The 25820-nt window shown below is 40.5% G+C and overlaps 1 protein-coding gene and 1 non-coding gene across 2 annotated transcripts in view; one reads left to right on the forward strand and one right to left on the reverse strand.

Annotated features, from left to right (window-relative positions):
- The window catches only part of Galnt15 (polypeptide N-acetylgalactosaminyltransferase 15), a 192091-nt gene extending 167652 nt beyond the window's left edge, over window positions 1-24439 (reverse strand). The window contains exons 1-3 of the mRNA XM_033756961.1: window positions 24344-24439; window positions 16628-16885; window positions 14779-14883 (exon numbers count right to left, since the gene is read on the reverse strand). The gene's annotated coding sequence lies outside the window, so the exon portion shown is untranslated. The remainder of the gene's footprint in view (window positions 1-14778; window positions 14884-16627; window positions 16886-24343) is intronic.
- On the forward strand, window positions 5050-5156 carry LOC117283654. Its single transcript, XR_004514684.1, has one exon. It is a non-coding gene; the product is annotated as a U6 spliceosomal RNA (small nuclear RNA).
- Window positions 24440-25820: the final 1381 nt, after the last annotated feature.

Genomic DNA, 25820 nt, shown 5'->3' on the forward strand with positions numbered 1-25820 from the left:
CTTCTAGCTACAAGCTATCAATTCAGAAAGCACTGTCCCAATTTAGGCTAATCGATCTTATCCCCTTGGAAGTTTTGATGTTGGGCTTTGGAAGAGGGATAGGTCTCTTTCCCAGGATTTGAACTTTCACATTTAAAATTTTGTGTCCAGCTGGTGGCGTGTTCCTCTATGTAGACTAAGAAGCAGAAAAAACCAGTCATTGCAAAGAGAGGAAGGGGAACACAGGGAGGAGCACAGTAATCCATGGCAAGAGTCATGACTGTTTTCAAGTCCATGGTTCTGTTGGAATCCTGAGCTCAAATACACTACTCTCTGTAGGTCCATAGTACTTTTATTAGGATTTAAAAATCCTAAAGAAAGGATGAAGAGCTGCCTTCTCCAGAAAATTCTGTGATGGCTAAAGTGTCATCCTGTCAGTGCCAACTGATCTGCCATCTACCCAATACGACTGAGTCTAGCAGGGCACTGCTGGGCCATCCTTGCCCAGATAACAAAAACACTTCAAGGCTTCCAACCTTCTGGACCATATCCATGCCACTGCCACCCGTGCCAGAATATTCTGACGCTCCTACCCAGCTGTGAACAGCTCAGAGGCTTTAGGGGCAAGACCTCACACTCATCCGCTCAGACATTTCTTCTGACGTGTGAAGGAAAGTCCCCAGGTGCCCCTGAACTTCCAGACTGTCTCCAGGGATGTGGCACACAGGCTCCGCTCTGCATGATTTGATGTCTCTGTCACTGTCTCCCACGGACCTCACTCTGCTGGAAGAGAATCCAGGGTGCAAGACTGTCAAGTGTCCTGCCAGGGCCTATGCTCTCTGTTTCCTTATCTCACTCCTGATTTCTAACATTACTGATCAGTTTTCCCTGGTGTAAAACCTAATACAAATGGAATCATATAGTAAACAACTCTTAAGAATCTTCTTCCTTTCATTCAACGTTGTATTTGTAAGGTTCATCTGTTGTTCCGTGTAGCGCTAATTCATTATCTGTCACTATCATCTAACGTTCCTTTCTTCCACCACTGCATTTTCTATAACATGCGAGACTAACAAAGACGGGTAGAGTCACAGCGTGACTCTCAACCCACAAACTCGTCTGCATTTAAAAACTATTTTTGCAAAACTACTTGAATCCCTACTTGAAGCTTTCATTTCACCAAATGATAAGAGCAATATTGCACACTCAGGTCCTCTCTTCCACCCTCTGAGACACATGTCATTTCTGAGAAAAAGCTTCTTACGGACAGTTGCATTTGAACATTCCTTCAATTTCCCATCAAGTATAGTACTTTTTTTTGAAGCATGAGTAATTATACAATGTATATTATTATATGTATTATAAAATAAACAGCTGTTCCAAAACACATAGAATCACATTCAGTATAGCAAATGACTTAAACCTCTTAAGTGATGACTTGGAATTTAGGTTGACTAACAGTAGATTTTTGTTGTTGTTGTTTGTTTGTTTAGCTTTTGGTTTTTTGAGACAAGGTCATTCTATGTATCCCAGGCTGGCCTCAGACTTGCAGTGATCCTCCTGCCTCACCCAAGTGCTGGGATCATAGGCCTGGGCCACCACACCAAGCTGTTAACAACAGATTCTTACCTCCAGTAGCCACACACACACACATTTCACTTTGATCCCAGGTAAAAATTACCATCATTGTCTCCTGTCTCCTCTCCCCCCGTTAAACACACACACACACACACACGGATGATTAATTGACATAAGTAAATCATGCCAAGAACATAGTTGCCCTCTGCTTGGGTAGTACCTCATTGTCCCTCCAAGGTCATGACTGCGTGTACTATGTGTCCAGCACCCCTGCCTTTCTCAGGAATTGCCCCCGCTCACTCACGTAATGGTGACAGTAATGTCTTCATTCTATGTCACTTCATGGACACATTTTATTGGCTTACTTCCATGAAACTATGGCAGGCTAACCTGCTGACTTACAGTTAGGGATAGATCAATCAGAGCCCGTTGCTGAAACCAGACACTAATTGTCCCCATCCCTCTTGGGCAGTGAAAACATAAGATGGAAAACAGTTGCTATAAATGGCCATTGTATTAGTCAGCTATTACTGCATAACAGTCACAAGAGCTCAGTGGAATGTAGGTAAGGGTTTATTTAGTTCAAGCTACTTTGAGTCATTTGAGAATCAGTTGCTCTTGTCTAATAGGTGAAAAGTTCTGTTCCGTGTGTCCATCACCCACCTTCTGGGATAAGTGGCTAGCCCTGGGGTGCTCTTCATGGAGGCAGGTAGGAGAGAAGGCAAGTAGAAGCATGTGAAGCTGTTCAGAATAGGTATAAAGAGAAAAGAGATTAGTGTTTGCCAAAGGTACTTTAGGCCAGATAGGGTAAGGGAGGCAGAATATAGTTATTAAAAATTAATTGTATTTCAGAGTGATGAAGACAGTATTCTAAGATCAGATAATGGCAATGGTTGTACAACTCCAAAAATACTAAAATCCACTGAGCACTACATTTTAAAAGGATAAATTTTATTATTATATGAGTTATATCTCAATAAAGTTATTATAAAAAGACAACTCAGCTTTGTATTAGGGATTAACAATAAAGGGTATGACTAGCATTTAAAAAAGAAACTGTCATAACAGAAGGTTGGAGATGCCTAGTCAGCACTTCAAAATAGGGCTAAGTGTGCTTGCACAACACTCTGCAGATAAAAATCATTAAATATTTATGGTCAAGGCTCTGTGTGTAATTCATCTTGACCTAAGACAATAGATGAAGAAGGCTATATAGCTGAGGGTCATGCTGCAGCTCATGTAAACAGCACAGCACTCCTTTTATGAAAAACAGAAGGAAGATCTTGACACAGCTAGAATGCAGATAGGACAGGAATATCCCAGAGTTTTGGGCCATATGTAGTTGCTATAAAACACACCCACAAACAAACAAATGACATTTTCTAGCATCACTAGCTTTCTCAGGCTACTTTTTCTTTTATTTTCCTCCAACAACAGGGAATAGTTGTAGGGGTTTTAATTAATTAGTTAATGGTAATTGATAGGTAATAATTGTACAAACAATATTTTTGAGGTACATTGTAATATTTCTGTACATGTGAATATTGTGATCAATTTAAAATATTTAATTTATCCACCATTTCAAACATTTATCTTTTCTTTTGCTAAGAATATTCACAATCCTCTTTTAGCCATTCCATATTGTTAACTTTAATTAATAATAATATGATTCCATAATGTTAACTTTAATTAATTTTTCACATGACAATACACCAGAACTTATTCCTCCTATCTAGTCTTTGTACCTGTTAACCAATTTTTTTCCAGCCCTCCCATTCTAGTACCCTTTAATAGTGCTAATTTTGTTAATCAGTGTCTGCTAAAGGATAAGTCAAAATTAGCCAAAATTATTGGTACAACCAGCAATTTCTCCTTTGTAAATTAGTCAAGTGACTCATCGGCTGTAAATAAAATTTCTAGTTGATGTTTTTAACATCTTGGCTAATACCTATTTTTCCTTTTAAAAACACTGCTCAGCCAAAAAAATTAGAAACAGCATTTTTGTACTTTTTACATGCTTTAAGCATCTATTTATCTTTCAGACTTAGAGGATGTTTCTTTTAAGAAGCTAATGAATGGGCTCTAAAGGAATTTGCAACTTTCAGGTCCTTGCATTTCTTTACAAAATGCATAAACACACATAGCAACATCTCTACAAGAGTTAGAAATGCTTGGAATCCCAGAATCTGTGTTGGTCTAGCTCTTCCTTTCTTGAATATTCTTCCCATTTTCTCTGGTCCCAGTGACACAGACACTTTGACTACTTGAGAAAACCAAACAGAAACAAAAACTTACTGGAAGAGACATATGTCAACATTATTATAGGGCACAAGTTACTTCGAAATATTAGTCCAATATTATTGAAATATTACTCCAATTTGTCATTCTCTTTTAATAGAAGTATCTACCATCTTACTAAAGCTTCATAGAAGTAGATTATAGCTATCTCCTGACTTTAGGCTATGCCATATGACATGAACAAAGGCTTGAAATATGCTGTTAAGACTAGGCTGCTTCTTTGTGTTCTGATAATTTACCATAAGAAGAATATACTGCCACTTTGACATGAGCCACTGAATAAAATATTCGGAGCGGACTTGAATCCAATCTGTAAGTTGTCAATGACCCAAAGGACCATGAATGCAGAATAAAAGATTATTGTTTTAATCCATTTCCTGCATCAAGGTCAACCTAGAGTATGGTGGATCTAACATGACTGGGTCCTTTAACAAAGGGGGAATAGGCACACATCTGCACACAAGGAGAATGCTCTGAGGACGCGATGGAAGAAATTGGGGTCGTGCATCTATAAGCCAAGGAATGCCAAAGATTGCCAACAAACCACTAGAACCTAGGAGAAGGACTTGGAACAGATTCTCACAATCCACAAACGCAGCCAACTTTGCTGGTTCCTTGATCTTGGACAATAAACTCCTGTTTTTTAACAAACCCAGTTTATAGTTCTTTGCTATGGCAGCCCTAGCAGACTCATATAGTCACTGTCCCCCACTGCACACCAAAGACAACAAATACAAACGGTGGGTAGTGTTTTGCCTGCACATACCAGTACACGCGCCCGGTGGGGCAGGAGGGACTTTACCAGCGCTTGTCTTTGGGCCACCTAGTGCACGCTCTCTCTTCTACTTCTGACACACTGCCTACCCAGTGAATGTGTGGCAATATGTCTGCCCTGCTGCTCGTCATCATGTCCACCACCCAGAAGGTCACCACCATGGTTATTTTCCTTCATGGATTGGGAGATACAGTAATACTTTGGTTCACGAACACTTCTCTTCATGAATAATTCAGTTCACAAACAGAAGCGTTCAGCAAAATGTTGCTCCTGTTCACGAACTCCACATCAGGTAAAAAACACAAATGCAGACATCCCCCCCCGCAAATTATGAACGAATTAAGTTCATGAACCGAGGTACCACTTCACTGGGCATAGGTGGACAGAAGCCTTTGCAGGTATCAGAAGTTCACATATCAGTGCTTGCTTTGGCAGCACCTGTAGTAAAATTGGAACGATAAAGAGGAGATTAGCATAACCCCTGCACAAGGACGACACCCAAATTTGCGCAGCATTCCATATTTTTGCGGGCAACCCACTTTCCAGTCCTCTTTCTGTCTCTCTTAGACAGAAGCTTTCTTTCCCTCAATAAATTTTTCCTACTCTTAAAAAAGAAAAAAGAAGTTCACATATCACATATATCTGCCCACATGTGCCAGTTATACCTATAACATTAAATATGAACATGGCTACGATGCATAGGTCATGTCAATAGGAAATAACAGATGTCAAGCAATTCATTGATAAACTTCTATCTCAAATCGGGCGACATCACTAAGAGGCCTTGTTTGGAAGTACACCAGTGGCATATTGTAGTAGAGTATAAACTGTTTCCCATGTCCAGTCTTAAAATGTCTAATGTTTGAAGTGTTAAAACAGTGTTAAAATATTTTCCAAATACATATCAATGATGTATATTAAATAACATTTTCATGTGGGAAATGTATGATCTTTTAAGTTGCTATACATGTATTTGTATAATGTGACAGAACATACTAGTATTAAAATAGGTGATGCAACTAGGTTCTTTTTCCTCAAACATAACTTCAGCAAAATAACAAAATACTGCAACTAGATTTTTTTATTACATCATTTGAAAATTACCAGTGTGCTTAATGAAAATTTGTTTGGGTAGAATGAGCAGTTTGGGTATAAATTATTCATGCATGCTATGACTTAGTCTAAGGATTTATTCCAAAACTGCTTACTCACCGTCTGTATTTTTATATATGTATTCATTATAAATGATAGTAATACATAAGAGTTATTATTATATTGTTTTTGATAATACAAAAAATGCTTTCGTCAATAAAGAGTAACATTGCTCTCTTTATTTAATAGCCCTTTTTGGGGGGGACCAGGTTTTTCTTTTCCCTGACATTATTTCTATTTGATATTTTCACCTCTCGAGGAAAAAAAGTTTTATTCGATCCCCAGTACCAAAAAAGAAAAAGAAAAAAAGTTTTCTTTCGTGATTACCCTTCATAGCCAACTGCACATAAGCCTCCCTGCCATAGACATCTACTGTCAATACATGCTATAATTTGACATTCTGAATAACAGACATGGTATTTGAAATTTGCATCACTTTAAAAGAAACTAAAATTACTTAAACTTATTATATTATGAATTTCAAATAACAGTACTTTGGCCCCAATTTAGATTTATTTAGTTATTTAAAATCTTCAATTCAAGCAACAATAAAACCTGTTGTTATTTTTCTATAAGCAAATGAAAAATAATTAGATCATATTTTGATAGGTACAAAAATGTTTAAGACTGAACTTAAAAACTAATTTCTAAAAGTACTGAATCTCTTTGCCCCAGTAAGTTTACTTTTTCTGTACATGTTTGAAACCAACTACTGCAGAAAACAATCCATTAGAAAAATTTGCTCTATTTTTATCTGCCAATGGTCTTATTTGAAATTTTCAAATTAATTTTTGTGATTAATCTTTTGTGCAAACATAAAAACCACTCATTTGATTTTAAATAGTCAATATTTCCAGATTAATAGTAAAAAATTATTTGAAAACAACTCTATGGGTAGTAAAATGTTAAAACTCCATAAACAGGGTATAGTTACCACACAGTTTAAAATGTATGCTTGATACTTTTGAACTGTTAATTTTTTGCTGTAGTTCAATTGACCAAAACAATGTTAGGAATGCATCTTAATGGGGCTAGGTGATCATGGAAGTAATATAGTAATGGGCTACCTAGGATATTTATAATGAAGCCATGTGTTTATTTCTGGATTTTAAAATTTTAAACAATCATTTACTATGTCATTTTGCTTTACCTTGAAGAACGTAGACTTATTTCAGTTATACAAATCAGTAAAATTTTATTAATAGCAAAAATTATTCCAGTGAAATGTTGTGCTGTAATGTGAGAAAATGTAATTGTTTTTCATGGTATCTGTCAATGTGAAAAAAAAATTAATTCTAGAAAAAAAAACAAATATAAATGGGTCAAGTCACAATTCTTAGGAGTAAAGAGTCAAAAGTTTAAATAAATATTGGTGCTTCCACCAAAAGAAGACATATCTCTGTTGAATTTGACTCTTTACAATGGGCTCATCTTACTTCCCTTGGGGATAGGGAAACAAGAAAGACCTGTGCCTGCATAGTGACCTGTCATCCCTTTGGATCCAAGTTCACTACTGCTTGCCCATCAACCCTGCAGAAGGCAGGTCCATTGGAAAAATTACTCAAAACACACTTCTGCCTTGGGAAGTAACATCAGCTACACACAGTGCAATGAGCAAGAGTTTGTCCATATGTTCAGCTGAAACACACAAGCCTTTAAAATGAGGGTGGGCTGCATTAGAAGCTTAAAGTCTCCATCTCCTCTAAAATGTCAGCTCTGTCACATTTTTGTTGCCTCATTTCACGTTATTATTCAAGGGCTCATGCATATTACTTTTATCTCTACAAGCCCTCATTAGCTCCTGAAGCACAAAGGCCATGAATTCTATGGACTAGGTTACTCTCATCTCTCTCTACTTCTTTCTTACCAACAGAACCCTAATTTTGTTCCAGTTGGCAAGGAGAGTGAAATCAACCTATATGTCTGTTGTGAGGACTTCTAGGAAAGCTTTCACCTTCCTGATCAAAATAAGCAGGCATAATTGCTGCTGTTCCCCATTTCTACTTTGTTTTTGTTTTGTGTTACCTTGAATACTGATGTAATAGCTATACCTTCCAGAATAGCCTTGTAACCATTAAGGAAAGTCCAAAAGAATTGCACATATACTAATCCTGATTGATTCTGATATTGGCAAACTGGTAAACCAATGCAGTGATTACCTCTGTTCAAACCTCTTGATATATAAGGAAAATATGCTCCTTTTTGTTTAAGCCATTTAGGTGGGTTTTCTACTGATCAAAATTGAACAACCATGCTTGCCAGACAAAACACCACGAATGAAAGGAAAACAACCTCCATCTCACTATGTTAATTTCTGCCTCCCGAATCCCACACAAGTACATCTGCTTGGCAAAACCTGTGTGTTCTGTAAAACATGAAGTAAAAATGGATGTCCAGGAAATTAAAAAATATTGGCTTTCTACAAATTAACTTCCTTGCCGCAGACGGATTGGAATAGAGTTCAGTATACTGGCCTGCAATCTCTGCATAATATGCATGACAAGTATGTACTGTGGAAGTGTCCCTGAGTCCATTGTGTTCACTAAGGTAACTAAACCAATTAAAAAACAAAGATTGTTATAGTAGATTGAAAAACAAGGCCTAACTATATGCTGTCTACAAGAAACTAACTTTAAATATAAAGACATATAGATTAAAAGTAAAAGAATGGAAAAAGAGAAACTATACTAATATCAATCAAAAGAAAACAAGTATATTTACATTAATTTCAGGCAGAACACTTCTCAGAGAAAGGGAAATTATCCAGGGATAGCATATGAGAGCACAAGCTCAATTCTCCAAGAAGACATAACAATCGTTTATGTGCATGCATCCCAAAACATCAAAATACATGAGGCAAAAACTGATAGAAGTACAAGGAAAAAATAGATTAATCCACTATTATAGTTGGAGGTGATAAGGAATAGATCCAGTAAGCAGAAAATTAGTAAGGAAAGAGTTCAACTCAAAAACACTAATCAGTCAACTAGCTATAATACCTAAGTATAGATTATTTTATCCAACATCTGAATATGATGTGTACAAGAAGCCCACAAGAAGTACATAATTTGAAATTTAAAATACAATAGCATTTATGTTAGCACCCCTCAGTGAAACACTTAGATATAAAGGTAACAAAGTACATGCAAGAGTAAGAGAAGCTCAACTAACTTGGCTTAGCAATTCCACCTGCTAGGGCTCCGCTTCTGTTTCTTCAGAGGAGCTCCAGCCTTCGCCTTTACCTGGGAAGTCATCTCCTGGCTTCCAGCGCAGACCCTCAGCCTTCCAGAGTAGACTCTTCTGCTGTCTATCACAGGCCCACTGGCCTCCTGATATAGACTCACGTGGGACACTAGAGCGAGCTCCTGACCTGACCCTGGACTGGATCCTTCAGTCTCCAGTGTGTAGTGAGACCCTCTGCACTCTTCCACATCCAGCTCTGTGGGTGACCACTGTGAGCCAATCCTGTAACTTTTTGTGTATGTGTATATCTTGCATTATATGTTTCTCTAGTAAACACTGATACAATGTCTATAGAAATGATTATTTTCATAAGAATCATTTTAATTCTTGTCTTCTGAAGCAAGGGCAATGTTTATGACAACCTTGAATATCTTTTTAAATCCAGCTTATGACACTGGTAAATAATAGTAGACAAGAGATTCTGTTGTTCAGCCCCTGGATAGCCTTGGCCAACCTAGCGTCTCTCCCTCACCACCCTCTACCTACTTCTTCATGCCTACAGTTCTCAAAGTGACTGTAGAATGCACTGGAAGTCCACTTCCCTGAGGCAGCGGAGAGCTGACTGACACAGCCCAGGCCTTGATCCTTTCTCCTCCTGGAAGGAGGATGTCCTTCAGAGCTTTTCCCAGACAGCAATGTTGCCCTGAGGTGTATAACACAGGGTGATCTGTCTTCTGCAGGGTCGGGTGGCAGCGGTGGCAGCGGTGGTGGTGGTGGTGGTGGTGTCCCGCATCTGCAGTGCAAGTGAGTCACATGGAATCCAGACTCCATTCACCCCAGGCAGCTTTTGTGAGTCTTGGGGACTGGCTCACTATGGATCCTAGGCTTCTTTTTCTTTTGCTGCCTATCTCTAAGTAATAAATTTGTTTTCTATAACTTGCCATATATGAACAAGATTCACCAGATTCAGTTGGGAAAACTGCAGCCCAAATCCCAGTGGGGCAAAATGTTTGGGTTCCTATCCCTGATGGTCATCATAGTGAAAATCTCTGCTATCTCCACACAGTGCGAATCCTCCCTTGGGATTAGCAAACCTGCTTCATAAGGTCTTAACCTGGGAGACTGCTTAGAAGGCAGGAAATCTATAAACATGAACAGGGAAAAAAATCCCAACCTTTATTTTCACTGGCCACTAACAGGTTAATTTTGCATTTCCTTCTATTATGATGGTAGGTGACACACTAGAGTTCTGGTGCCTGTGACTGTCACCAAGAGAAATCACAGAAAATATTTTGTATGACATTATAGTCTTGTAGATATCTATGCTCATCATTAGTCTGACATGATTCTAGTCGTTGAAGTTTGATAATTAGTTAATAAAGAAGCACATTTGTCATTATATTATACTTTAAATATTTTTATAATTGTGTTTTAATATGCTATATGCTGTGTTTTATACATTTACATTTTTATTCTGAAAAGGAGCCCATAAAATGGTCAGTGATGATCAGGGAAGATGAAGCTCAAGGATGAGAAGGCTACTACTAGTGATTTTTCACCGTTCTTTTAAGTAATCATTGTCTGTTTCCTTTTCCCTTCCCCCAGTCCCCACGCCTATCCCCCTTCTCCCAGATTATTTGGGCCTTGGGTTGTCCTGGTCTCTTCTCTCAGAGGTTAGGGGAGGCCCTGAAATTGTACATTCAGAACTCATCACAACCTAGGGCTGGGCAGTGCTCCAAAGGAAGGGGAAACAGAGATACTTATTTTCTTCTGATTCCTACTCTCACACCAAATTGTTCCTCAAGCCTGACCTGAGTGGATGGACACTTTTTCAAATGCCTGAGAGCACCAGCTGCATTCTGCCCTCCCAGTAGCCACAGTGTTTTCGCCAGACCAGACGGGCTTCTGCAACAAAGCGCACAAGCGTGGCTTTCCTCGCCTGCAAGTGCTTACAGCTTCTCCTCACAAGGTTTCAGGAGACGTTAATAAACACTATTAATTGGTGCCTAATTTGCATACCTTATGTATTATTTGTGGTTTGTAACTAGTGGGGATCAAAGCTTGCATATGCAACTCCACGTACCCCTGCAGGGGCCTGGATTACCTCATCCTGCCCCTCCGTGCTTAAGGAGAGCAGGAGAATAACAGGTTTATCATGCTAGGGCCCCAGGCTCCCCTGGAAATGGAACTGACACACTGCCCCCAAATCCTGTACCACACAAAGAAAGCCTTGCTCCTGCTCAGTGCATGATTGGAAGGGTGGTTGCACGATACAGGATGCTGTGTGATTTAGTCAGCACTGAGAGACTTTTTTTTTTTCCTAGCACCTCTGCTCCTGAGCCAACACTCACAAGCATGCCCGCATTAGAATTCTGAAGAGGTATTTTTTTTCTTGGGGGTTGGGATTTATTGCAACCTTTAAGCGCTTTGTATTTATAATTAGTCACAAGCCTTGGGATGGTTCAGTTTGCATCCTGTGCAGGCACCAGCACCCACCCCTTGCTTGCCCAAGTGCTGTTAATTAGCCCTGCGAGCTAGGCAAGCCTGATTGGCAGCAGCTTTTGCAAAAGGCTCCCCAGCTCTCTCAGTAACAAAGAAAACCATCTTAGCATCCCCGGCACTAGAGCTGTCAATTGTTAGCTTTTTCAACCTGCCACTGCTGCGGATTTCATAGATGAATTTATTTATTTTGAAATGTTAGCACTAATGTTTTGGTAGAAATTTGTAAATCTTGCACGTGAGAGGAATGTCACGTTTGAGATTTGTCACAACTCTTAAGAAGGGAGAGAATGGGGTCAGGAGCATTCACTGTGAGATTTAAAACGGGGCTAACAGTGTAGGAAAGAGCATGGCAGTTTCAGTAAGGCTAAACGTAGGTGTCTCTTTATGACCCAACAAGTCCACTTCAAAGTAATTCACATAGAAATGCCAAGTATTTCCCCCAACGAAAGTATTAAGATGTACACTGAACTGTTCACAATAGCCCCAACTGGAAACTGCCCAAATAGTCACCCACAATATAATCAATTTTTTATCGTCTGAATTCACACAATGGATCACTACACAGAAAAAAAAACACCCACAATTACATATAACTAATTCTCATAAGTATACAGTTGACAAAAATATACACAAAAGAGAACACAGCATATTATCCTATTTATATAAAGAACAAAACCTGGTAAAAGCTACTTTATACTAGTCTAAATAGTGGTTAATCTTGGGGAAAATGGTGGCTGATAATATTTTATTTCTTCATGCCTGTAATCCCAGCACTGGGGAGGCTGAAGCAGGAGGAATTGCTGTGAGTTTGAGGCCAGCCTGGGTTACATTGTGAGCCTGAGGGCAGCCTGAACTGTTAGAGATCTTGCCTCAACAAACAAACAAACAAACAAACATTCCATTCCTTGACATGGGGTTGATTCCAAGAGTGTCAGAATATGAAAATGTGCTGACTTGTAAACTTGTATGTGCATTTTCTGCATAGATATTAAACTTTAGCAAATAGTTGGGATTTTTTTCCAATGGGACTGGGAAGCTTCCTTCAGTAGGAACCTTTAAGGTTGAGTTAATCATCCAGTAATTGGACTAACAGAATTGATTTTGCCTCTATGGCCTCCGAACCAGCCCTGGGACATGGTGTCTTAGAAAGAGATCTGGATCTAACTTCAGGGCTGCAGTCTCTAGGCCATGGGCTGTGGTTCTGAAACATGAGAGAGTCCCCCTTGCAGCAGGCTCTCAGGAAAGCACTCCTGTGAAGCCACAGAGGTGACTGAAGATCTGTAGCCATGGAGGGGAAAGTCAGGGGGTGGGGATCTGCAAAATTTGCCAAATCCCCCTGGGGCACTTCCAGTGGGGCACCTAGAGCCCAAGAACATCTCAAAATAACTATGAAAATTTTGAGGACTTAAAAAATGTGAAATTATTCCAAAATACAAGACAGAAAATTGCATAATCTAAATTAATAAATGTTTAACTAAATGCCCACAAAACACAGCATTATATCATGTAATCCCATTGTTTCTCAAATATTAATGAGCATATAAAACACCTGAGAATCCTGTTTGCAGATTCTGATTCAGTAGCTGCAGGGCGAGCCTGAGAGTATGTGTTTCTAACAAATCCAAGCGATGCCAATGTTTATTTTCAGTGGATTCTTTGGGAGGGGTGGTATCAGGGATTAAACCTATGGCCTCAGGCATGCCGAACAAGCGCTGTATCACTGAACTGCATCCCCAGCCCTTTTCTGTTTTCTTTTGAGACAAAGTCTTGCTAAACTGCCCAGGCTGGCCTCTAATTTGTGATACTCTTGCCTTAGACTCTAAGTAGCTGGGATTACAGGCACACACATTACACTCAACTTCCACAGGCTTTCAACAGCAACAACAACAAGTTACCTGCAGTTCAATTCAACTCTTACATAGATACAATGTTTTATATATTTTTTAAATGAATTTTAAAATTAAAAATGTATTATGGTAACATAAACATAACAACATTTGGCATTTTAACTTTTTTTAAATGTCCAATTCAATGGCCCAAGCACATTCAGTTTATTGCGCAACCAAGCTCACTGTCAGAGTAAACTCACAAATAGATTAAGACAATACCACATTCTGCTGATCCATTCAGCCCTCAGGAACACTTAGGTTGTTTCGACCCTTAGGCTTTTGTAAATAAGGTTACAAACACAGGTGTATATGTTACAAACACAGATGTTCGGTCCCTGTTTTCAATTCTTTTGGTTATACACAAGTGCCTGGAAGACGAATTGCTGAATCATATGGTAATTCTGTTTTACTTAATTGAGGTACAAAAATAATCATTAATCGAAAGCTCATCACTGACTATTATTTTGATGATCCCAGTAAAGAGATCCCCCAATATCTTGCCTTTGTGGGGTTCTCTTCCACACTGAGGAAGTGATACTATGCCAATTCCAGGACTATCCATTAATTGACTTGGCAACTTCTGCCTTCCTCCTCTTACAATGCTTACTCCTAGAATAGTCTTTTCTGAAACTCAGCTCCATGCTGTGAGGCAGTCCAAACAACCACATGGAGAGGCTCACATAGAGAAGAAGCAAAGCCTCCAGCTCCAGCCCCAGCTGAACTCCCAGTCAAAGTCCATCGGCCTCTGATGCCCAGGCATTCGAGACATCGCAGCCTCAGCTGAGCTTCTGGACAAGGCTACGCTGTTCCAGCGTTTGAAGCAGAAGGCCCACGCTATGAAAGCCACAACGTTTTGAAATTGTTTGTTACACAGCAATAGCTAACAGAAGCAAACCTCTTTCAAATGATTTAAAGCAGAAGCATTATACCTAATATGGGATGTGGGTGGAACTCGAAACTTATGACATAGAGAGAAGTAGGCCCAAAGTCTTTAAAGACCTTAAATATTTTAGAACCTCACAAAATCGAGATGCAAGGTAGCTCATGGGAAACGGGCCCTCAAATAACCCCAGTTTCACCTAGAACCAGCACCTGCAGCAGACTTTTTGTAGTTATTGTGGTGGTGGTTGTTTCGCTTCAGTTAAAGGCCCAGCTGGCCCAGAACAGCATGCTAGCTAACTGTTATCATCCTTACACCAGAGAAGACAGCCAGGAATTTTTCTACATATGTAGCTTGGCATATACCATCCGGGGGATTTTAGCTCCTAGTAAGAAGCTTCCTTTTGCCCAGAAATTATTGTGCAGCTGAGCAGTAAGAATGAATTCAACCAAGTTTGATCTCGGATTTCCGTACACACAGAAAATAAGCAAGCCTGAACATGAAGCCTTAGAAGGGGTGGCTGAGGAAAGAAGCTCACTCACCAAGTCTCTGAGCCTCTTTGGATGCCAGACTCAGTGAGAAGACAGTTTCTGTCTCGCATCGTTCTGCCCAGCTAACACTCAGGGTCCACATCTTCAGGTACTGCCCTGCAGGTAAGCAGAGGTACACTTGTTATTCATTAATATATGTTGAGCACAAACTATGTGCCAAGCAGGCGCTATGCTGGGCCCTAGGAATATGTTGATAAATAAAATAGACACTCCCTCCTGCTATAGAACAGAGACAGACGGAAACAAGTGAACCAAAGACACAACACAGATGCTATCTTTGTTCCTGCCCTGGAGGTCATTGGCATGATCTCCTTTTCTTGAAGTGCTTTCTATCCTTATATGTTTTGTCCCTGGGTGCTGACTTAAATAGAACCTCCTGGCAAAGGTCGCCTCTCCCACCAGTCACTCCAGTGCATCCCTCTGATCTCATCCTCTGATTAGCCCTTACCATTATCACTTATTTTCCTATGTATTAATTGGTTTCTTAATTATGTCTTTCTCCCTCGTAGAAGGTGAAGGTAAGATCTGCATCCTCTTCACTGATATTTCTGGAGCTCCTAAAAGTGTCTGGCTTGTAATAGGTGCTCAGTACATTTAAATAAATGAATGGGTGTGGACTAAAATTGGCAACTAATCTTTCTTACACCACAGAAATGTTTTATTTTTTTATCTTGTTCAGCTTAGCTGGGGGTTATCCTTATCAACACACACACACACACACACACACACACACACGCAGTTACATACATGCTAATTTGCACAATTAAAAAATATATACTAACAAACCAATTGTATCTTCTGTTTCTCATGAAAAAATGGGTTATCCAAGAGGGTTGCTAAAATTCCAACCAGAAATGATGCAGTGACCATTTTTGTCTGGGGATTTCTTACACTACATGAATATATGATGTCCAATGAGCATGGAGATTGTGAAAATAGTGCAAAGGAGTGTGCTGCTATTTGAGAGTTAAATTCCCTCAGAAGCCATATGCTAAAACATGCATGTGGGAAAATCCCTAACTTTCCATTATCACAATCTCTTGGTAGGTTTGGATGACGAAGACTTTCATCCAACATTCTAGAACTCATTATCAAGTATTTCAAAGTCATTGTCCACCCCACTGCCCACTGAGCACCTTCCTGCCTGGTGTGAACAAGGCACTATACTAGAATTAGGTGTAAACGAGGTGTACGAAGATGAACAAGACACAGCCTTCTAACTCAAGGTGTGCAGTTACTATGGAGTAGACTGAGACCAAAACCAAGAAATACCACATATTATGATTGGTGCAACAATGGGGATCAGCAGATGTTGTTTTGGGCACACCCTGACAGGACACCCACTCCACCCTGAGAGGGCCCGGGTGGAGCTGCCTGGAGGAGGCAGTCACCATGTTTAAAGTTAAAGGACGGGAAGTAGCCAGAGCGATGGAGTAGGGGTAACTAGGCAAAGGGACAGGAAGGGTGTGGGCACAAAGGGGAGAGGTAGCTTGGGTATTCAGACAGTAGCAGCTCAAGCTACAGTACTGGGGCAAAGGAAGAAAGGAGGAAAAGGGAAGAATGGGGGGTTAAACCTGGAAGCAGAAACTACTTGGTGTGACAATGGGCCCCTGTTCTATGGATTAGGTTGTACCTTGTTCTTTGTGTCCTCCCGGTCTTTTTTTTTTTTTTTAACCAGAGATCAAACTCAGGACCTTGCACTTGTGAGGCAGGTGGTAAAACCACTGAGCTAAATCCCCGGCCCTGTCCTCCCAGTCTTGATTCCACTTGGAACCTGGTAACCTGCAGTATGAGTACTAGGATCCAGATTTATGAAGACGAGCATGGACGTTTTTCTTACCGTTGTTCATTTCTCTTCTTTTCTTTCTTTTTTTGTTTATTTCTCCAGGAAGATTTTTTCTTTCACCTGTATTAGAGTGTCTAAAAGTATTTTCCTCTTTTATTTCTTTTTGCCCCTAGTAACAGATGGCTTTTAAAAGTCAGCATAGATCCATTAAGTTTGTGAAACTGCAGCAAACAATGCAGGAATTTCCCGTTATTTGGACAACTGGCAAAGAAAATGTCTCTCACCCAGGATTAGGCAACAGTTTCACCCATCCTGCAATTAGAAGGAAGGAGAGAAAATTAGAGAAACTAATTAGCATTTAATGGAACCCTTTTTTTTCTGGCTTATTAGAATCCTTGGAGACTCAAATTTTGTTTTCCATTGTTTTAATTAAATTTATTTTTAACTGATACATAAAAATATTAAAATTGTATGTACTAGTGGGGGATATCATGTGATGTTTCAATGCACATATATATATTGTGTAATGCCTAAATTAGGTTAAAGATACCTATCTGAATATTCATCATTTCTTATGATAAAAGAATTCAAAATCCTTTTTTTCTAGCTTTTAAAAATGTATAATGGGGCCAGGGATTTAGCTCAGTGGTTCCACCACCTGCCTCAAAACAGCAAGGTCCTGAGTTTGATCCCTGGTACCAAAAACAAAAGTATAATGTATTATCATATTCTATGATCACCCTGCTGTGCACAGACATAACACAACTTCTTACTTCTATCCAACTATAATTTAGATCCATTAAGCAACCTCTCCCCAGCCATCCCGATCTCCTTACGCTCCCCAGCTGGTAACCCCCTCTCTACTCTCAATTTCTATTCCACCAACTTCTTTAGGTTCCACATACGAGTGAGACGATGTATTTATGTTTCTGTGCCTGGCTTATTTCACTGAACGTGAAACTGTCTATATTGTTGCAAATGACAGGATTTCATTCTGTTTGTGACTGAATAGTATTCCGCCCTGTAAGCACATTTTCGTTACCACTCATCCAGTGACGGACACTTAGGTTGCTTCCATTTCTTGGCTCTTGTGAATGGTATGGCAATGAACACAGAAGAGCAGATGTCTCTTTAACATACGCATTTCATTTCCTTTGGATATTTACCCAGAAGTGGGTTAGCTGGATCAAACGATAGCTCTATTTTTAATTTTTTGAGGAACCTCCATACTGTTTTCCATAATGATGGTGCTAATTTGCATTCCCACAAACAGTGTGCAAGGGTTCCCTTTCTTCCACATCCTTGCCAACAGTTGTTTTTCCCCTAGTCGGTAAAAAAGTATTTCTTGAGGTTTGATCTACTTTGATAACCAAAACACTTGATACTAAAACAAGATCCATAACACTATAAAACCTGAAAGAAATTTGGGGAGGAGCTGTGCAGAGAGAGATTCCCAACTACAGTATCTTCCCAGGCTGCCTACCAGGGAGCAGACTAAACCCCTTTCAACTCAAACTGCTCAGCTAGAAGCATGTTGCACACATTTAAACCCATACCCAGTGGCCCCCTTTGTCTCAGAATCTGTTGTGCTGGATTTAGACACATTCACATTGTGGAGACTTAAAGACTTGTAAGCTCAGCACTCCAGAAGGCCAGGAAAGGACCAAGTGCTATTAAACATGTTGGGGAGACAGGGGAAGGAGGGCCTCAGAGTGATGCATTATCTTCTACCCTCAATGTGCTCTCCCTGGGGGTGGTGGCACAGCTCCTTTGCAGATTGGGGCAGAGGGATGAGAGCATCAGGAGAAGCCAGGATTAATGTCAAGAATATGGCCATCAAAAAGGCACTGGCTCCATAGCAACAAGACCCTCCGAGAGGAGGACAAGTTCCAGGACAAAAAGAGGGACTAGCCTTGTAATAAGGTTGCCAGATTTGCCAAATAAAAACACAGGACTCTCAGTTAAATCTGAACTGCAGGAAAACAACAATAATGTTTAGTATAGTACAGCTCAAGCATTATATGATATACTAAAAATTCTTCATTGTTTACCTCCAATTTAGATTTAACTGAGACCCCTGTATTTTCATTCAGTGCTAAATCCAGCAATTCAAATTTAACCGAAGGTCCTCTATTTTACCAGGAAATCTATCTAGTCAGGTCTTTAATGCCTCAGTTCCTCCTTCCACTGTCCCACTCCACCCCTGCCTCTGATGGCATCTTTCTTCTCACCCTTCTGGCTGCTATTCTTCCTCATTCTCCATCAGTACAAGAAAGGATCTGGCAAGCGCTTCCATATAACTGAAGTTCACTCAATACCAATACGCTCCCTTGCCTCCATTTGTACATTTACTTTTTCATTGTTGTGGAAAGTTTAAGGACTTTATTCTCTGCTAAAATTACCCCCAACGAATCTGCAACTGGGGAAGGAAGACCTAGGGGCAACCTGCTTTAATAATTTCAAGTAGTCCATGCAGATATGCTGGCGAGTTGGAGCTGGTCTCACCATACCCTCTATGCATACCTCCCTTAAGAATTTTAGCTCAGCCTCTTGGTGCTCAAGAGTTTTCCTCTGGGGAACAAGGGGAAATGGTAAACATTGAGAGAAGGAGGCAAAGGCAACACACTCAACTATTGTGTGCTACTATCTAGAATCTTTATAATTTTGTTTATGTGAGTGTCAGAGTTTTCACATGGGGTGATAATTAAGCAGTAGGTGGTAACTGAGGAAACTCCAAAGCTCTTGAGGAAGCTCTTGATAGATCCTGGGGACACAAATAGGAAGGAAAGAGCTAAGTGATTTGGTTGTGTAGAAGTAATGCTAATTATAGTCATTTTGGTGAGCTTTGTACCACATGAACACCTAATTACCATATAGCACCATTATACTTGAGAGTATCATTGTATAAGCCTTACATTAATTTTGTGATAAAGTATAAATTGACTAGAACAGAAGCCTCAACATGCCTCGATCCTTCATACTGGGCCACTTGTCTAGAATGCCATCACTACTCTTAAAAAGTGAGTGTCACCATGGCCTGAGTGACAGTGAGAAAAGTGACTTGCTAGGCACCCTCAGAAATGCTTTCCAGCGACCCCACAACCTTGCATCTGTGCCTGTGTGCAGTCTCCCCTTGGGGAGGGCTGGGCTCCAAACCTACCCTTCTGGACTCAGCTTTGTGATGCTGGGACTAGGACTGGGACTCCACCAACCAAATTCAATGCTTAGAGCAGTGATGGTGAACCTTTCAGAGACAAGTGCCCAAACTGCTACCCAAAACCCACTTACTTATCACAAAGTGCCAACACTGCAATTAAACCTGAATACTGAGGTTTTAGTTTAGAAAAACAACTCACACCTTAACATCGCTTGTCTTAGAAGAAAAACGGCACACGTACCATAAGCTCCCCACCAGTGGCTTAGAAGGATACTATGAGGCCGGGGAGGAGGCAGAGACTTGCTCCTCCCTGTTCACTTCCGCTTGTGAAAGTTCCTGTGTGCATCACCCCAGCAGCACACTTTCATGCACCCCAGCTGTAGCAGCTGAATCTAGTTTGCAGTTTCTTAAGAGTTTAAAAAGCCAGCCTCGCCGGGGATTTAGCTCAGGGGTTCCGGTGCCTGCCTCGCAAGCACAAGGAACGAAAGTTCAATCCCCGGTACAAAAAAAAAAAAAGCCTCATCTTGATCCTTCAGACCCCAGCTCCAGCTGAGGAGCCCACTTCTCAGAGGTTTGGCCCCCTGACCCCAATACCTTCTGAGGTTTTTAGGCTTTAATAACTCTAGCCTCTTCCTTTTGTTCCTTGGGCCTCGAGGAGTGGCGGATGCTTCCTATGGGTGCTGCTTCCCTGACTCCTTGGAGCTCTAGTTTGCTATTTCAGTTACCCTACTAACAATTATTTCCATTAACAACCCCCGCCCCCGCGCTCAAAAAGCAAACTGGTGAAAGGCAAAATTCCATGTTCTACCTAATATGTGGAATCCAGAAAAAACGACAAAAAAGTAGACTATTATTCAACAAAGAGGAAGGGAACAAAAGGGAAAGGGGTATAATGGTAGGTAATAGGGGATGAATATGAGCAAAATATATACATTGAACCCCCCAAAAAAACACATGAAGCTAGGGGAGAGCAAGGCAAGGAGGGTGATGGGGGATGAAAATGATCAAAGTACATTAGGTACATGTATAAATCCACCAAAATGAAACCTACGAATTTGTATAACCAATAAAGGTGAGGGAAAAAAAAACCCTCTGGCCACAATCACAGGGTAAAGAACAAATAAAGCAAATTGAAGGGGGAAAATGCAAATTAGTGTGATCTGTCTCCTTCTATCCCCTTTTGCCCTGGCAAGGCTCTGGCCCATCTTCCCATGTTAACTCTCCAGAAAAAGCTGCCCACCTACGGTTGCACAACCTTGCGAGAAAGTAGTCTCCTCCGAAGAAACCCAGACTCTGACATACATGCCAAACGCCCTGGTGGAGTTAACGTCATTTCCGGGAATCTTTCCCACGTCTTTCCTCCATGAAGGGGAGTGAGGATCCTTGCACCGGCATTCATTTCTTCAATCCTTCACTGCGTTTAGGGCTATGCACAGATATCAGACACCTGTGCATAATAACCTTCTCTATGCTGCATTATTTTTCTTCATAGCATTTATGATCATCTCCTCAATTATTTGCTTTCTAATTATGAGTCTCTACCCACTCACGAACAGGGAATTTGGTTTTGTGCGTAACTGTCTGCACATAGTGCCAGTGTTTAGCACACAGTGTAAGTTCAACAAAATTTGCTAATGAATCCATTCACTAGTTCATTCGCTGGATTCCAAATCCTGCACCAGACATTGATCTCGCCTCTAGAAAATTCTAGGTTAGTAGGGAAACTGGACAATTAGAAAAAATAATTATAACACAACAGGGCAAGTGCTACACTGGAGCATAGTTATCAACAGATGTGAGTCACCTAGGCTTCCAGGGACGAGCTTCAGAGAACAGGTGCCAAGGGGTTGGCTCTCAAGGAGAAGCCCTGAAATGGGTGAACCACAGAGTGGTTGGAGAAGGGAGGTAGGTGACAGCCTAGGTCTCTAGGACAGTAGGGGTAAGATAATGAGACTGTATGCACCTTCTAGAAACTTGTTCCTCAAAACACGAGCTGCCATAAAGTACTCAGGTACATGGAGGGTCACTTCTACATTGTTCACAATAGCGAAAAATAAGAGCAGCACAAGTGTTGACCAAGAAAAAAAATGAATAACTAAAGAAACTTCCACTATTAAGAAGAGCTAGATCAGTCTGCATTTAATGCATTTGCTAATGTAGAATGAGGGACATATAAATTAAATGAGGTGACTATAGAACTATATGGACGTGTTGCTACCCATTGTGTTCAAATGGATGAGCAGATTGGTGTTTGCATAGACATGGAAAATCATCTGGAAGGAAACTGAAAAGCTTAGCTGTTGACAGTGGGATTGGAAGACACAAAGGGAAGCTTTGCTTTTTGAGTATTGTAACTAACTTGGATTGACTTTCAAATTAAAGGAAAAAAAGAGAAAAAAAACCCAAGCAGTTTATGGTCGCCAAGCATCAGGGACCAGCTGAAGGTCCACGTGACCAGAGAGGTCAGGATAATTGATCTAAGTGGGTCACAGGGATAAGGCAAACAAGAGACACAGTCAAGAAGATGAGCTAATAGGAGACAGGGTAATGGCAGCGTGAGAGGAGGGGCAGAAGCATCAGTAACCTGATTCCAAGAGGCACTCTTGACCTCTGGACTTGCAGCTACTTCCTGCAGGCCTTAGATGTATGCAGGGGCCTTGGCACTCAGTCACCTGCAGTTATGTGTGGTCCTAACAGAGACATGAATAGCAGAGTGCAGGTGGTTAGGACTTTTCATAAGATAGATCAAAGACAGATCTAGCTATCTCTAATTCAGTCCTCCCTTCATATATCCCTGAGGAAAGAGAAGGTCACACCAACACTACCTTTCTCTACACCAAAAAAAAGAATCTTCTTTGCAAGACTTCTCAGAGCCTTTAATTTCCCCTTCCCAACTGGGAATCTCAAAGAGGAGCCATATGCAGCATTTCCCAAAAGTATACGATCATAGAGCGGTACATTTTCTTGCTTAATATATTTTAATTGCTATTAAGTTTGTTGGGCATATTTTGTTTGTTTTGTTTTGCTTTGTTTTTTCAGTACTGGGGATTGAACTCAGGACCTCAGGACCTTGCACTTTTGAAGCAGGCAAGGCGCCACTGAGCTAAATCCCCAGCCCACTATTGTTTTAATTACTCAAGTATTACATGGATGTTTTTTAGTTGAAAGAGCTCTCATCTACCCTGTTGGAAAATGAGGAACTCGCACAAGGAGAGAGAAGCTACATGAAGAATCGGAAGCACCATAACACCAAAGTCCAGGGCTTACAAGTGAGGCCAACTTGAACCCTCCAGCCAAGCCCAGCCCAGTTGAATACAGGACAACGCCCCCCTTGCCTGAAGCCTTGCCTGAAGTCTTGAACCAGAGACACTTGAGCAATATTTTCTTAATTTTTTAAACCACTAAGTTATGGGGTGCTTTGTTACACATCAATTGATGACTGATACATGTCCAGTCCTATCTCCAACATTGATCTCTGCCTCCTCTCCAAAAGACGTTATCTTTAAGACTGTTTCTTTATTTTTTTCCTGTTTATTAATAGTTCTTTCAGGTATGTATATATCCTTACACAAGGTATTTTGTAATTTTGAGCTGCTTTTGAGCTTCATGAATATGGATTCATGCTACATGTATTACAAAGAGAATAAAACTGTGGAATACTCCCCCAATGCAATGTAATCACAGCAATGAAAATGAACATTGCTACATAGAATACCATGGATGGCTAAAGCTTAGAGGCACAGTGATGAATGGAAAATAGCAAGTTGCAGAAAACTAAAATTAAAATCATTTTCAGATAATTATCAGCCATTTCCTCTTCTTCGATTTTCTGGCTCATTTTTGTGTCCTTTTTTTCTTTTGGGTTGTCATTTTCTTATTGGCTCATAGGAATTCTGTAAGAAGTGTCCCCTATATATAAAATACTAGGAATTACTTGAATCTTGAGAAGTACTTTCAAGAGTAGAATTAAAAATTAACAAGTAAACACACCCTGGAAAGATATTTTTAAAAGAATTAGCAAAATAATGACAAATTACACAGATTCCTTGATTTCTTGGCTGCACATTTTAAAGGTCAGAGACTCAATAGGGCTTTTAGGCTGTATAGCCCAGTTAAGGAGCCATTTATGTAAACCCATAGTACACAGGTAACTATTTGATATGTTCTTTGCTACCAATAGAAAACGCATCATTTACGTTGAGCTATGCCCCCCTAAACATTTCCTAAGACAGACCAATGAATTTCCATTCTTCTCAGTAGTGAATTTAGATCACACTAAGGAAAAATAGACTTCTTCAACCTCTGAAAACTCACATTTCTTTCACTCAGGTCACTTGATAGGGCCATTATAGACTCAGATAAGGCATGTGGGACTCTGTTTAATATTTGGCAATCTTCTTGTGCCTCTTCATTTATTAAAAGAATGTATGCATTAGCAGCCATTACCACATCCTGTCAGGATGGGGGTTAAATTATCCTCAATGACTTAAAAGAAAACTCTTTTTCAAGAAAAATAGTGGCATCAATTGCTCAGTGGAACAGATATGGCTTTCTTTGCCATAACCTCTCCCTCCATCCCCCACCCCACCCCAGAGAAATCGGACACTGCTCACCTCTGTCAGTGATCCAGGCCATTTTCTCCCTACCCTGAGTCAGCTCTGTCACTCCGGCCTGTGGCCTCTCCAGTGGCAGGCCACTCACTATCCACAGGGAATAAATAAGGCTCCTCAGTCCATCACACGGAGGAGCCTCAGACTGATCCTTCTTACTCTCTAATTCTTCCAAGGGAGAAAGAGGAAGGAGATGGCTCACTTAGCAAACAACCTCATCTCAAAGGACTGTGTTTTAGCAACAGGAAGCAAATCACATTAGAGAAATAATCACCCTCCTGTAGCTCCAAATTGAAACTGATCTCCTGTTTGACCTTTCATTTGAAACACATGCTCTTTGGAAAATGCTCACAGAGTAGTTTAAGAGGGAGGGTGCCCTGTATATGGGGGGGGGGTCACGATTCAAGTTTTCTATAAGTAGTTTCTTTTAATTAGAAACCTTAACATTTAATTAGCAAGTCTTCCATCTCCTAGATCTGAGTCTATCTCCAATTTCGCTCGCTCTCTCTCTCTCTCTCTCTCTCTCTCTCTCTCCATTCTCTCAGGCATTAATAATTAAATCAGTTAAGATACCTTCAGTTGAGAGTAGTAAAATACCAACTAATGGTGACTTCATAAAGGTCATTAATAAGGACATGTGTCACAGTAAGTCTGGAAGCAGGCAGATTAGCAGGGCTACTGGCAACCACAGGTTTTTACTGTCTTTATGCCTCATTACCAATGTCTGCTATGACCATCAAGATGGCTGTCTGCGCCTATGACTTTGTATCCCCCTGACTGGCTCACAATAGAAAGGAAGAAAACTTCTCCTGAGGGTGTCTTCTATCAGGAAGAAAAATCCTTCCCAGAAGCCTTCAATCTCACAACCAATACTACATCCCTCTCTAATCCACTGAATAGTCAAAGGAAACAAAGTTACCATGTCTAGACTTGGCCAGTCATGGTTTAACCTCCCCATGTGGGCACACTGCAACCCAAAATACAAATGAGATCCCTTTGGGAGGCAGGGTGAATCTCTACTGAGATCCTTATTTCCTGCCCTGACTATTCTCACCTCAGTTATTTCTTTCTTTCTGACTGCCGGGGGTGGGTGGATACTATCTCATTATCTAACCGTCACCTCAAACTCTGTCAGAAAACAATCCTTTTTCTTACCTCTTATTCTGGCTCCTTCTCTGTATTTCCTGATTTTTCCACAGGGAGTTTTGATACAGGATGCACTTGGGAACTTGCTTCAGTGATAATAGAAATTAAAACGGAGGCAGTTGGCTTGAGTTTACAGTCAAAAACTTTAACTGGAAAGACAAAATGGGGAAAGGTTTTTAGCCTGGAGAGGTTGAAGAGGGCAAACCCTGTCCCTTAATAATTGTAGATGGGGCGGGGGAGGGAGTGAAGGGGGGGCAGGAGTATGAGGAAAAAATGAGAACCAAGATCTGTCATGTAAAGGCACAAGATCCCAATTGTCGCGAACCGGCGACGC

This window comes from Fukomys damarensis, unplaced genomic scaffold, assembly GCF_012274545.1.
Source record: "Fukomys damarensis isolate Sample0158 unplaced genomic scaffold, DMR_v1.0_HiC HiC_scaffold_28, whole genome shotgun sequence".
NCBI lineage: Eukaryota > Metazoa > Chordata > Mammalia > Rodentia > Bathyergidae > Fukomys > Fukomys damarensis.